General features: G+C 31.9%; 2 protein-coding genes across 2 annotated transcripts in view; one reads left to right on the top strand and one right to left on the bottom strand.

Moving 5' to 3' along the window:
- The window catches only part of LOC141449200 (uncharacterized), a 180,490-nt gene that overhangs the window by 1,011 nt on the left and 166,166 nt on the right, over nt 1-13,313 (top strand). The window lies entirely within an intron of this gene.
- LOC141449197 (putative fatty acyl-CoA reductase CG5065) overlaps nt 1-13,313 on the bottom strand; it is a 36,848-nt gene that overhangs the window by 15,619 nt on the left and 7,916 nt on the right. The gene's annotated exons all lie outside the window — the stretch shown is intronic.

The following is a 13,313-nucleotide window of genomic DNA, read 5'->3' as shown; positions in this document are numbered from 1 at the left end:
GATAAAGTACTGCAACCACTATTCTTTTCCTGAATTGGGATGATTAACAATAAGTTCGCAACTCTAATTATGTGATTTATTCTAGTACTTCTTGCAAACTACAATAAAAATGAAAATTTTACCACTTTATCGGAATTCCAAAAGTTACTGCGAAAAAGCGAATGGATTTAAACTGTATAACTGAAAAACAGAAAGAGGCATGTTATAAATCTGTTGCAATTGAATGACACTTTCTCCTGCTGTGGGAGAAAGGAAACCATTGCCAAGGGTTAGAATTGATCTTGCAATTGTGGCTTGTGTAAGTTTACACAGCCAGTAAGTGGAAGGAACAGGAGAGAGTTCCTGAGCAAGCTCAGCCCTACTATTCTCCCTGAAGTGAACATTGGTGGCGAAACGGTGTTTGGGGTTTTAGATCCACCAGTCACCGGGGAGGTCAAGGTTATGTCCCTCACACTATAAACTTTGCTCTCCTAGTTCCTTAACTCTTCCCTTAATTATTTATTTGATTTTTTCTTTACTTCTCTGTTAGATTGCCGATGAGTAGCAGTCCACATAGGACAATATTTTCAATTTCAAACATCAATTTTATTTTTTATTCATAAATTTATTTCTGACATTTTTCCTTCAAGATGCATTTTGTAAAACTAGATTCTTCATCAGGATATTTAAATAATCAGTGCAATGATGAAAAATAGTACAATTGCATGAGGCTAGCGTACTTTCTGAAGAGTAGAACAGCGAAAAAGAATAAAAATGACAATAAATTTAAAAAAATTAACCGCTCTCTGAAAGCTCCAGTAATTTAGTACAAATTTTGTTTAACTTTTATGGAATTAACAACTTTTTAATAATGAAACAAAATTCATTATTAGTTTGAACATTAAAACGGCCATTCAATAATTAAATCTTTCAACGGTAGCTTTATTTGAATTACAAAGTGTGTGTACATTTCCTAAAGCAACCACCAATTTTAGATTTTATTTTTAACTCTCAAGGATTCAGAAAATATGAATATACTAATCTTAGATCATATAGAAGTCGTTAATTTAATTGACTGTACTTATTCTATATACTGTGAAATTACAACCTCCTTTGTTGTTACATTTACGCATCGTTGATTCACTTTTATTTGCTTGAATAAATAATAATTGAGTGATTAAGAATTTACATTTAGTATTTTAATAAAGGACTAAGGAGTTTGGCATAATGTTGAGTTCTTGTGGAGAGAGAGGTGTCAATGAATTTGTAACTATAATAGCACGCAAAATTTGAAGTTGCGGCAATTGTCAAGTGATTTATGGTTATTAAGATACTGAGTGAGGTGTTTAAGATAAAATAATCATCTGTAATTGGGGTGAAACCTTGCAATGTTCTTCTAAACATAAATTTTTACTCATTATCAACGCTTCGTCGTAGATTTCTGCTGTGAAATCCATGCTTGAATTGGAATTTTCCTTGCTTGTTCGACGGAAAGTATCTTCAGCGACGTGCGATATTTATTTCGCCAATAACTCTGTTGGAGATCAAAAAGAGCAGGTGGTCAATATGATTGCGAACAATGCACGAATTTGATTTAGATGCAGATTTTTCTCTTTTTTCTGAATCTCTACATCCAAAACCAGCCGACCCAATGTGTATATAATAATATAAAGTTGGCATCAAAATGCTATGTTAGAAACAGAAAATATGGAAATTCCAGCAAAACTTGTGAAGATTTTCAATTTTTTCCTATTCTCTGAACTACTGGATCCGAAAATAACGGCCCTAATGTGTATTGTATACGCTTGGCATAAAAATATAATGTTCGAAACCGAAATTGAGGAAATTCCATCAAAATTAATAAAGATTTTGTATTTTCCTTTTTTTCTAAACCTCTACTTGCGGCACTAGTTGTCTTATTGTGTATACATTGACTTAGTGCATGTTTCTAACAGAGTATTAGTTTATTATAATACATGCTTGTCCTGTCCTAATTTGTAATTGCTGGAACCGGGCTTATTTAAGAAAGAAGCATTCATCTTGATTGGGATGCACAGTGTACAGTCTGCCTATCATAGTTTCTTTAAAATGCCAAGTAGACCGTCGACCCGTTCTCCTCGTTTGCGCGTTCAAATGATTTGTTGAATGTATAATATAGGCACTTCCGAATTTTTATTGCATATTGAAATCTATGAACGTTCAATTTAACAATGCAATCAGTATCATTGAAATGGATTCATAAAATATTTATTTTTTACGTCCAACAGATGGTGCTGTTTTTTTTTTCACTGATGTGACATTCATATCGTATAATAGGTATGTGAAACACGCCCCTGTTCGAATGCAACGTTCAGTCCTCATTTCAAAGCAATTAGTGAAGAACTTTGGAAGGTTTAATATTTTGAACTAACGAACATTACATTTTTATTCACATATATAGGCACATTAATTAGTTAGTATATAAGGTTTCTTAATAATTATATTATTTGTGTAACTTTATAAAACGTACTAGGTACTGAATTACACAATTGTCCTAACGTTACTATACATACGGCTAAACGCCTCCCACTCTTCGCGCTCAATCTCAAGAACGGTTGATTGTTTGCAAAATTTGCATAGAACTAAATTTGTAGAAAATTTTATGCTCTACAACTATTATAAATTCTTTAAATAACATTTAGAGCGAAGGAAACAAGATATTTACAAAAAAAAAAAGAAGATTTTTGTGACCTTTGTCCACTGATTTCCGGTGACGCGAACACGAGATTCTATGAGACTTTTGAGCCAACTTATAAAATGCCAAAACTAAGATTTATATAAGCTTATAGCTTACTATCTTCCGACGTTAAATCCTACTTTGACTGGGCTCAATATTTATTATTAGCAAACCTGTTCGTTATAAAGTTTTTGTTTTTTCTTTAAATTTTTGAAATAATATATTTTATATCTTTTATTTAATAAATAATAAGTGGCTGAACAGTCCTACATAGAACACAAAATGTGCATCAATTCTCTTAATTTAGTCTAGTTAAGTATTATTTAACAATTGATAAATAATTGTTTTTTTATTTAAGGCGGTTTGATAAGGTTTATTTAATTTTAAGATAATGCGTACTTAAAGGGGAATAGTCTTGCCGCTAAGGTACCATACATTGTACGGACATACCATCTTATACATAATATTAAGGAGAAATAAATGAGTTGTTAAAATTTAGAGCTCAAAGAAAATTACACACTGCAAGAGCCACTTTACAGAAAATTGTCAATTAGTTGCTTTTGAGAATTCTACCATTTCTAAGCTTAGAAATTACGATAAGCATGCCCTTAAAGTGTCATATTCCAGTTTAATGTATAACAGGAAGAGAATTATTGCCAAAATTTAGGCGCACATATATATTATATAATGTCTGAATTTCTATTTCAAATTCTCCAGCTTTTCGTTGAAAATCATTTACAGTAGGTTGTCTGTGCTCGCCTGTTTGGCACGTCATTTACCTGATTCAGATAGAAACTTAGTCTTGATTTGAGGCTGTAATTTTTTTTTATTTCCTTGAGATTAGGGAATCAGTTTAATCGCTGCCTTCCTCGGTCTGTGCCCTTGTTTAGTCAGATTAGGTTTAGCAGATTCCAAAGAGGACGTATTTGGAAATTCAAGAGTATCTTTCAGTATTGAACACAAGGCAGAGGGCTGCTTCTATGAAAGCATTGGAAGGATGTACAATACCGGCACATCCTTAAATAACAAATCCTTATAAATTAGCTTATAAAAGAATCATTTGGTAGATAGATTTTCTTCGAATTATTTACAAAGAATAATAAATTAATAAGGCTGTACAATGTCTTATCCTTACTCATTCGAAAAGTAAGGTCTTATCCTTACTCATTCGAAAAGTATCTTTTTCGGAATATTACCTTTGAAATTTTCATTTGTTTTTGTTAACTTTGTTCTTAAAAAAAAATGTTTCATTGAAGTAATTAATGTCTAAAACTCCGCCCAAATAGCTTTTCAAGGCTAAACTGTCGGCAAGTTAGAGCTTGGCTTTGGCTGTTGTGGGTCAACTTTTAAAACATAATTTATTTAAAATGAAATTTCCACTTATCTTTTAGAGTATGAGAAGAAACAAATTATCAAAATTCAGTGGTTGTCAATGTTACGCATTTTCGTGTGCTTTTTGACGCTCAATCCTTCTACAATTGTCCTCCCAGACAGTTTTAATTAATGGACCTAGTGTATTTTTTTTTTAATGGACTTGTACTTTCTTGTATCCAAAACTTTGATAATACTTAATCTTAATCGATAGAGAAAAAAAAACGTTTAAGAACACACCAGTTTCACAATAATCAGTAATTATTCATACCATAACGTATTCTCTGGAAAGGGAACTGCACTTTAGTGCTTTATAATGCTACATAATTATGTACTGCTTGCTGCGTTGGTTTGATTAATAGTTAAGGAGAAGTAGTGGAGGGCATCGAGAAAATTAGCGCTATCCTTGACTAGTTTTATTTGTCATCACTCTTAATGGATGTACATCTTTATACGCAAAAAACAAAGATTGGACAGTCACCAGACAATAAAGCAAAACTTATTGGAGCTTTAAGTTGGGAGTTATCAAAAAAGCTCTGAGCTATAATCAAATATTTCTTCTATCCGTTGGCTTTTTCATAAAATCTAATTCTGTGGCTTGGTGCAAGAAGTGCCAATGTAAAAAAAAAGGATTACGAGTGTACGTCCTCTTTGGTTTACCTGGAGGGTGGGAAATATTGATGCTAAATTTTGACATTGGCACTAGTAAGTTTTAGTACTACTTTAGTACAGTTACTACTTTGAAATTGACTTCGGCACTCCTTGCAAGAAAAATTCTGATGGGTAATATATCAAAACAGATTTTTTACTCATTTTTTCCAAAATCTGACATTGGCATTTCTTGCACCAAGCCACAGAATTATTTAACTTACGTATTACAGCATTAAATGAACTCCGTCAGTTCTCCGATGTATGGAATTCCGTTTCAGTACTGCGTAAAAAAGTAATACTGTACAAAATGCAGCCAATTAAAAGTAAATATTGTCATTATTTTTAGAGGGATTTCCCTAAGAATGAAGGTCTCACGGAGCAATGTTTATTGTATCAAACAATACTGTTCACATGTTCACTGTTGTATATGCAATTAAAACTATATATTTTAAGTGTATAAAAATGAATACAAGGTATGAACACTAAAATGACTTTTTCCTAAAATTCTTGAGTTAATTTATTGGAACATTTGTAACGAACGGAAAAAAGTTCAAAACGGCGTTTTTACCACAAAAAAATTTGTTTAAAGAATAACTTGTGCTCTCAATACTGAGTTTCGAAAATGTAGGATACATTTTCGAAAAAAAATAAAAATTAATCGAGGAAGGAATTGTTTAACTGAAACACCATTTTACTGATTTTTCTTTACAGCTCGTAACATATTTTCTACTAAACTTTCTCACACATATTATCATAACTTTCCTTTAAAACATTCTTCAAGGGAATTACTTTAAAGGGCTGTTCTTGGAAAGCTTGTCCACTTTACATTTTCATGCACCCATTTCGTACAATCAGTACAACCTACAGTTCTGTTACTTATTGTATTATGTGTAGCTAAAAATTTTGAGTTTGAAAAACATTCAGCGACTGTAACTAATAATTTACTAAATGATTTTTTTCTCCAGCATATGGTGGTGATTGGTTTTGGAATAACTGCTATTTATATCTACTAATGAAATAGTTGATCTTCGACTTGGAAAAAGCTGGATAACACTGACTATTCCACCAAATTGTTAAAAAACAACAGATATTACTTGGGCAGATCTTCGAAATGCCCGACTATTACAATGTAATTGCCATTTTCATTAAGTGCATTCTGTTTGTCTTGTCTATTTTTACCTTGATGCTGTCTTCATACCGTGTTCATTTTTATTTGTTAATTTTATTTCTCTGTGAGTTATTATAATTATAATTGATTTAATTAATTATTTAATTTGTCGATTGTAGATTTTTTAATTTCGTTACTTTAATTTATGTACTTGTATCTGTTGAATAACCAATAGATTTGTCATTGTTTTTCTTTTTCGTAATGTTAAGTAATATTACTTTAATACTTACATAGGTTACATAAATTTTCGTGACTATAATAAAGACTATTACTATTATTATTGTTAATTGAGATTTTTTCTTAAAAGCTGACTGCAATGAAAATAATAGGTTTAACAAATATTTTTTTTAAAGTATTTTAAAATCGAATGATGATTTTTATAATTTAAAGGATGATTTTATTATGTAAGTATGATTTAAAATTCGGAGTCGCAGTACATAATTTCATGAATTTTAACAAAATGTTTGAGCGTTCCAGTTTTTAAATTGCTTTCACGTGATTTCATGGTTTTCTGTAATTCTGAAGATTGTATCTTTGATCCTCACTATGCATACACTTTCTTAAATTGTAAGTGATACCGGTTTGTTCAATCAGAACTTGATCGTCTTCAAAGAAGAGGTTAGCGAGGTATAAGATCATCACCCACCCCTTGAAACATCTGATGCAGGAAAAGATAGTTGCATCAATCTTGTAAGAGTCCTTAGATTGTGAGAGAACTTGAGAAATCTTAACCTTATATAACTTCTTTCTTCATAATAAATATTGCGTAACCAAGGCTAAGAGACTCTAGGATTAATAGTGGATTTGCTGACCAGGCTATTGACAATGTGCAAGATATATAATGGGCTCGCAGACTCGTTTGAGAGAGGAAGAAACCAGCTATAAGATGCTGGTAAAAGAGCTTTGAATTGCCTGGGCCCTTAGGTGGCTGTGGATTTCTGTTTAAGATCTTTGGGGTGGTAACTGATGTTAGGGATGAACGGACCTTGCGTTTCTGATTTATGTTAGGTTAACTCATTCCTGCTTTCTCTTTCTACCCTGATCTTAGGAAACATTTCCAGCGACAGATCTATACATATACCGAACTTTTTAAATGTTTCTGCTATATAAAGTCTATCTTTCTTTCATTTAATAGGAAATATTTTGAAATGATTATCCATAAATTGTGTATATTTTTGTTGATATTTTACATTTTTGTAATCATAGAGTATTGATTTAATGAAAGAACTATCAACTGAATTTCATAAGGGACGTTTTGAACTATACAATTTATTATTGTGAAAGATTACGTAGTGTACAACTTATATATTAGTTACATATTACGAGTTACCAACTTTCACACGCGGTGCTGCACGAGACTGAACGTACTTAAAAGAGGCTTGTACAAGGTGGGTTTGTTATGATAGTATTCCTCTAGTATATTCGACCTTTTTTCACTACCTGACCTATTATATAATTGTAATATTTCCTAGACTGCTGGTCACTTTTTCGTATTTGGTTTTTGTAAGTTATCTTAACATTAATTTAGTAGTGTCCAAAAACAAAGTTGTTATTTCTGCAATATAATGACCACTGTCACTTTTACCATTCCAAAAATAATCTGTTATTATATTCTCTAGTGGTAACAAATTTGGCTTATGTAATATTTAAAGTTCTATATTAAAAATATTTTAATTTTTAGAGGAGAAGGAAGTTACAACTATCGCTACAAGTTCTCTGTAGTAAATGATGTAATATATTCAGTTTTTACGTATGTGTATTAAATTCTAACCAAATAATTTCCACATCTGTGGTTAAATTGACCATATTCTACCCACATCCAGTAAACGGACACATGCACCAAAGTATTTTAGAAGGGCAGTGGACTTGACCTGGACTTGGCTTTATTAACCTATTCACCACACAGCACAATTAATGATTTTTCTTAACACATTCCAATCTATAAAAAAAAAGAACATTAATAAAATCATACTCATATAACATGTTTTACTTGACTTGGCGCGCAATAAAGTTTGACGATCGCCAAGGTTCGTTTAATAGAGAATCAAATTGAATAAACAAAAATGTTACATTTATAAGGATGATAGATAATTTTGAAATGAAAATACTACTCCAATTGAATACAAAGTTTATTTCCTCAATTTTACTACAGTGTTATAAAAAGAAGTGTACATTTTATCGCAGGTACATTAAAACAGTATGTTCCTTATTACCCTCTTTTCAAGTAGCACCAAGTGTAATTTACAAAGCTACCACAACTGATTTTGTTTTGAATCCTTTTTTCAAGGACATAGTCCATTAATTGGCTCCCTCTAGTTCTTCTTTTCTAAGATACAATCTCAACCTTGTCAATTCCTCTTCGTTTTGTCTTCATTTCTTTCACAATTAAAAAATTACAAAGGAACCGATCCCCCTAGCATTTATAAAATTGAAAAATATTTTCTTCAAAAGTATAATTTGTATTTCCTAAAGAGACTAATTAAATAAATAAAAATAAGGAAATGCAAGTAATTCACTTCCTGTTTAATAATAAACAAAGGGAACGTCAATAAATAAAGCATGATTTACTAATCTAAAATTTGAACCCAATTTTGGAACCTGGAGACAATTTGAGAGTGGGATGTTGAGCGTTATTTAGTACAATAATAAAAAATGAAGGTTCTGAAATCATCCCTCGTGATGAGTTGAAAGTTAAAATAAAAATTTAGTCCGATATTGATTAAAATTGACCATTTTCAGCAAGTACATCCTCAGGGAGCCAACATACGAGGGTCGTTTGAAAAGTCCGTGCAAAAATAAAAACTACTTAATTTTTTGGGGTAAACCTTTTTTATTTTTCAACATAGTCTCCTTTTAGGCTTATACACTTCGTCCAACGCTGCTCTAGTTTGTTGATCCCTTCCGAATAATAGGATTTGTCCAAGTCTGAAAAATAGCCATTCGTTTCTGCAATCACCTCCTCGTTTGAATAAAATCTTTTTCCCGCCAGCCATTTCTTCATATTGGGGAACAAATAGTAGTCCGAGGGAGCCAAGTCTGGAGAATAGGGGGGATGTGAAACTAGTTGGAACCCTATTTCCATTAATTTTGCGACCACAACTGCTGAGGTGTGAGCTGGTGCGTTGTCGTGATGGAAAAGGACTTTTTTGTGGGCCAATCGTGGGCGTTTTTCTTGCAGCTCGGTTTTCAAACGGTCCAATAACGATGAATAATATGCACCTGTAATAGTTTTACCCTTTTCCAGATAGTCGATGAGGATTATTCCTTGCGAATCCCAAAAGACAGTCGCCATAATCTTTCCGGCCGAAGCGACGGTCTTCGCCTTTTTTGGCGCAGATTCCCCCTTAGTAACCCATTGTTTAGATTGTTCTTTGGTCTCAGGAGTGTAGTGATGTATCCATGATTCATCCACAGTGACGAAACGACGCTTAAAGTCCTGCGGATTCTTCTGGAACAGCTGCAAACCGTCCTTGCAACACTTCACACGATTTCGTTTTTGGTCAAGCGTGAGAAAATCACTCGACTTCCTCGATTCAAACGAATGCCAAACACAAAGAAATAGACCGACTGGCTGAAACTTGGTGTGTGTTCTTCCAAGAGACGCTACTAACTAAACATAACCTCGATACGCGCCAGTAGTGCTATCTTACTGACTTTGCACGGACTTTTCAAACGACCCTCGTATACTTTGGAGGCCGTGAAGAGATGAATGTCACAAATTATTCTTCTTCGAACTTGTTGTTCCTTCCACAGTATATAAGGCAAAGGAAGAAACAGAAACGCCGTGATAGTAGCCACAGTGGGAATCATAAAGTTTCTTGGCTCGGGTTAACCAGGAGAAAAACAAGAGGATCTTTGAAGTTTTTAACCTCAAGGATGATGCATTGAAGTCATCCCTCTACAAATTTATCATGAAGTGAATTTGGGACATTTTATTTGAACGCCAAAATTTCTGTTTTTAGTTGAAATGGAGATCGATTTCTCTATTTTGTAAATTTAATCCCAATTTTGGCTTTTTCTATCACCGAGCGTGGTGATAGCGCAGACAATATTTCCAAAAATTTCAAGTAAGAAAAAGCTATGCCAATTTTTACTCTTTTTAAAATGAAATATTGTTATCATCTAATCTTTTTCCAATTAAGGTTTAAATCTAGATACCAATTAGTTTTTTATGGACAGAAGCCACAAGGTTAGGGAACATTTGCTTATTGTTCAAAGATACACTAACCCACTAAGATGACCTAAATTTCATTTTGAAGTTGCCGGCCGAATATATATGCTTGATTACTGAATGAGTTATTGCACATGCGACAACTTTAAACACAGAATTACCTTGACCGAACACAAATGTATGTTCACATAATCTTCTACTCATCATTACCTGGCAACACTAGAAACATCATTACCTTCACCTTCTTCACAAAAGTTAAATTAATGAACTTTTTTTTTATGCAAATTGGAAGCCATTCCATTCAATATTGTTTCTGGAATCAACTTTACATTATCATGAATGCAAAAGTGATGTGGATGTACCAAGGAACATTTAAATTTCTTCATAAATGTAATGAAGTTCCTTCTATTTCCCTTATGTAACTATTATATAGTTTTAGGATTCACGTGACTAATATCAATAATTACTTTCCAAATTCCAGCTTAAAAAAACAAATTCTTTACTTTACCGCTTCACAGCTAAGTAAAATAAATTTTACGTAACTTAATTTATGTGCACAATAGTAAATAAAAGTTATTAAAAAGTGCTTACGTATCATTTTCATTTCTCTAGGCACAATAAATATCTCAAAGTCAACTAACTCTCTTGTTGGGAATAAGTAAAATTAATTCTTCTTAAATGATAAACTAGTTTCATAATCAGTTAACAATTCCAGTTTCTTTGTAATTTAATTTCCGACAGAGAATATACAAGCCTATCTAGCTTTACTTTGAAAAAGTATCAAATATTTCTCTATTATTTTAACACATCTAGTAGCTTTTTCTTTGTTTAATGCGACAGCAGTCAGAAGAACCATCACGGAACTAGTCTTAATGAAAACTTGAAGAATATAAAGCGAATATTGTCTCTCCTTTAGTCTTACAACTGAATGAGTGCGATTTGATGTCTATAAATGGTGTTGCTACGTGAGAAGTCAATGATTTACCCTGGTTTCTTTAATTCTTCTTCTTCAAATGGTAACTTAGAAAAGAAATTAAGAAATAAACAATAAATAAGTTCAATGAATAATCAACATTTTTACGGTTTGTACCATAAATAATGGACTGTAATATCTTTATGAATTATTTTTTCAAATATTTAAGAGCAGGCATAAATTGAAGAAACTTATTTCAGCAAACTTACTCACTATCTTCAAAGTAAAATTGTTTTTGTTCATTGTGTCATTTGTTTTTACTAAAACATCATATCCAGTTGATTACATAAAATAAAATCTTCATATCGACCATTATATTGCAGAATTTCCAATAAATAACTTATTATTTTATCAGCAGTATTGAAAGCGCGCTAGAGAAAGTATGAAGTAGGTGGAACTTTCTCAAAGTTATCTTTTTCTTTTTTCAAATTTTGTGTTTCTAAATTGTAAGTGATCAATGGAAGAACCATTTCTTGCCTTTTCAGGATTTGATAACTCGCAGCAAGTTTACTTATTAAGTAATGTCTTTTTTTTCCAGGCAGGCTTTAAAGTCCAACTACTTAATTATGTTTCGTTAATGGAGGCGGCTGGAAACGTTCTTTTCTACACATTTCTTGCGCAAACCTGAGAATTTTTTTTAAAATAATAGCCAAGGCTTTGAGTAATAGGGAATCGAACCCAGTACCACAATACAACTTCTTAAATTTGCGGGATTCTCCTAACCGCTCGGCTATCGTGGTGCCTGAGTTTATTCATTATTTGCTCGCTCTCTTGCAGTAACATTCTTACCACGTGTGGGTTCCTAAGTCAACAGTGATTGTATTTTATTCAGATTTAGTGAAACTATTAATTTTTTAATTATTATCTAAAATAATTATGCCAGTGCCAAATTAAATTGTGATGATGAATACCTGTCAGTCGGAATAAAAATAAAGAAACACTTTTATTTTGAATCGGAGTAAGTTTTGGTAGTTTTCGTTGGAAAAGTAGTAGACTATAACATAAAAAGTCGATAGTTATGGCAAGTTCAGTCTTTGAAACCCTTAATTATAATTAAAACCAGTCCTAATTTGATATTTTTATTATTGAGCTAAAATTTTTTATAATAATTAAAATTTTAAACAAATTTTAAGTTGCGAAATCTTGAAAAACAAAGTGTAGACGTAAACAAGATGATCTAATTTTTTAATTAACAACGCATATGGATAGATTACTGAATGTGTGCGTCAGTTTTTCTTCCTAAGGATCAAGAAAGTGCATAATGCAATTAGGTTTTTCTAAAATATGAATTCTATCATTTTCTATTACAGTTTGTTTGCTAAGTATCTTCGCCGCATTATAATTTGTTTAGAAGCCGAGTCCAATTTTATGCAAATACCAAAGGTTAAAAGCAAATCTAGTTATTAATAATTTTCCATGAATTGCAAAATATTGCAATAATAATTAGTGGGTTTTTTTAACTATTTCGTTGATTGTTTGATTTTTCTATTTGTGAGAAAATAATTAACAGCATAAGGATCACACTCCATAATGCCTTAAGTATTACCGTTTCAAAAATTTGCTTATTAATATTCAAAATGAATAAAACTTGGTTTGAGAAAATTGATTATAAAATTATATGTATAATATATGCAGTATTATATATAAAGTTAAGAGGTACTTCACATTTATGAATACAAGAATGCAATTGAGATTTTGTTTTGGGACTGACCACTGATTTTAGTATTGTGAAGTATTAAATTATTAACTTAAACAAGTATTCCTTTTTTATAAATTTTGTCCTCTTTTTTAAAAAAACAAACGTTCTTATGAGCACACTCATACGCTTATGAGGTTGTGTAATGATGTCGTTTGTTTTTATTTCCTTAATCCTTCCAGATATTAACTTTCTCTCTTTTTACGTTTTCCATAATTTTGCAAATCTTCTTTTCACTTTTTTTATTTTTAACCAAATTTTTGAATGCTGCAGAAATCATTAGTCGTGTTGATTGAAATTCTCTAAAAACTTTTTGGTTTTTTAAGCTAAAAAGCATGTTGTAGGCTCATATCGAGTCATCATTAGAATACAAGAGAAAACACTTATCATATCACCTTTACCCTGACTTCTTGGTGTGTGGTGAGATTGGTCCGAGGAGATCTGTGGAACAGTGAAGGATAGATTAGAATATTCCCGTTGAAGATCCCGATTTGTCCAGACAGCTGGTGCGGATCTTGAAGGGATTTTGAAAGCCTTCTATTCCCTCTTCCCTGGTTGTCTTTTGCAGATGAAATCTAAATTCGCTTC

Source organism: Rhodnius prolixus, unplaced genomic scaffold (genome assembly GCF_049639745.1).
Source record: "Rhodnius prolixus isolate KJV_2025 unplaced genomic scaffold, Rpr scaffold_2, whole genome shotgun sequence".
Lineage (NCBI taxonomy): Eukaryota > Metazoa > Arthropoda > Insecta > Hemiptera > Reduviidae > Rhodnius > Rhodnius prolixus.
Note: the sequence above shows the minus strand (reverse complement) of the source record. Positions and strands in the feature narration are given on the sequence as shown.